The sequence below is a fragment of the Strigops habroptila genome, chromosome W, assembly GCF_004027225.2.
Source record: "Strigops habroptila isolate Jane chromosome W, bStrHab1.2.pri, whole genome shotgun sequence".
In the NCBI taxonomy this organism is placed as follows: Eukaryota; Metazoa; Chordata; class Aves; order Psittaciformes; family Psittacidae; genus Strigops; species Strigops habroptila.
Window position 1 is genome coordinate 7,543,150 of NC_044301.2, and position 1,753 is coordinate 7,544,902.

At 37.0% G+C, this 1,753-nt stretch overlaps 1 pseudogene; it reads left to right on the forward strand.

The window, feature by feature from the left end:
- Nucleotides 1-404: 404 nt before the first annotated feature.
- On the forward strand, nucleotides 405-1,152 carry LOC115619240 (annotated as a pseudogene).
- Nucleotides 1,153-1,753: the final 601 nt, after the last annotated feature.

Consider the following 1,753-nt stretch of genomic DNA (forward strand, 5'->3'; position numbering starts at 1 on the left):
AAAAAGTTCCATGTGTCAAAGTCTCTTATGAATATTGCTGACAGCATATCAACTCCTAAATCCAATAATGATTATACGGGTTTTATGGGTAGTTTCCTTGGCTCTATCTTCTCCAGGGACAGAATGCAAATTAGTAAGTACTGTCTTCCCTTCCTGCCAGAAGGACCAAGATTGGATACTGGTAGGAAAAAAAATAAGGGCAGCCCGTTTCTTAAAGTTGCATGAAATGAGGGTAGTTACAGTGGGAGATGCTAGTTGAGAGATATGCTCAGTATAAAGGTTGTTTCTACCTATTTTTTTCTAAAACCTTATGACTGACAAAATTATTATCAACTAGAGATTCAAAATCCATGAAACAACTTGTTACAATCTGACTTCTTTTTGATAGGGTGCCTAATTTAAAGATGAATTACACTTGCACTGAAGGAGAGGAAAAGGTGCCCGATGATGAACTGGAGTGCAAAATCTGTTATCAGATTTACTGTTCACAGTTGTAAGCCCCAAAGTTTGGATTGCCTTCACAGAATTTGTGCTAGATGTTTGACTAAAATACTTCATGCAGGAGACAGACAGATCTCCCTGTGTTAGCTGTCCCTTCTGCTGCCATGAGACAGAGTTTCATGAGAATGAAGGACTCCCTGATGATACAAACATTATGTCCAAGTTCATACTAAAAGAGAAACCAGCATGGAATTCTGACTGTAAAGAAATAGTTTTAACACCAAAAACCTTGGCATCCTCAAGTTCTTCCCACGGATCATCAAACTGCTTAGTAATTACAATTATGGAGATACAAAGAGACTCCCCAGGGACTCCCAGTCCAAGTTCTGTCTCGGATTACTATGCTGACCATGGCTCTGAGTCAGTATCTAAATTCTCAGAATCAGCTGGACCAAGATCTCTTTTCAAAGACATGCAAGTGTGCTCCCAGAATACCGGTATGGCTGCTTGGATTACTTTGGTTCCCTCCCTCTTGGGATCTATTTACTAGTGATTCAGAAAGTGACCCTAGGGGTTGTGTGTGTGAGTTTTGTTCCCTCCGGTCTAACTGTATGTCTTGTAACTTTGTCTTCTGCCAGTGCCTCTGCCATGGAATTTGACTGCTCTTCACAAAGCCGAGACACAGTGTTTTATCAATTGGTAAATTTTTAACTGAACCATAAAACAATCACAAACTTTAACCTTTATGGATTGTTAAAAACGTGTCTAGTATGGTGTGTATATATATATATATGTATGTTTGTTAAAGCCCAATAACTTGTTTGAATACTGGCAAAATGACAACATGGTATTGTTGTGTTTCTTTTGCTGAAAAGATGATGGTTACTATCACCTGATCCTGAAGTTACAAAAGGTATTAGACTACCATCTCGTTAACTGTGAACAGAACAGATATCTGAATGTTATTCGTTAACACCCCCACCCTGTTTTTATCAAATACATTGTCAAAAACAAAAAACGAGTCCCATTACAAGCTAGTTCAGATTTGAGTCAAATTTGTTCTGATGTCAAAGGGAAACATTAAATATTCCGCATTAAATATTCTGCTCTACAATCGTATTTTTCAGAAAGTTTTGAGTTATAAGAATTATGACAAAGCAGCTTGTAGTTGAATCTTAAAGGGCCAACTAAAGAACAGATTTTAAGCTTTAATATTTTTCATGATTCAATATGCCTGAAAAATTCTGACATAAACTGAAGTATATAAAAGTAGAAATGTACCTAATTTGTTTTCAGAATTAAAATACCAGCG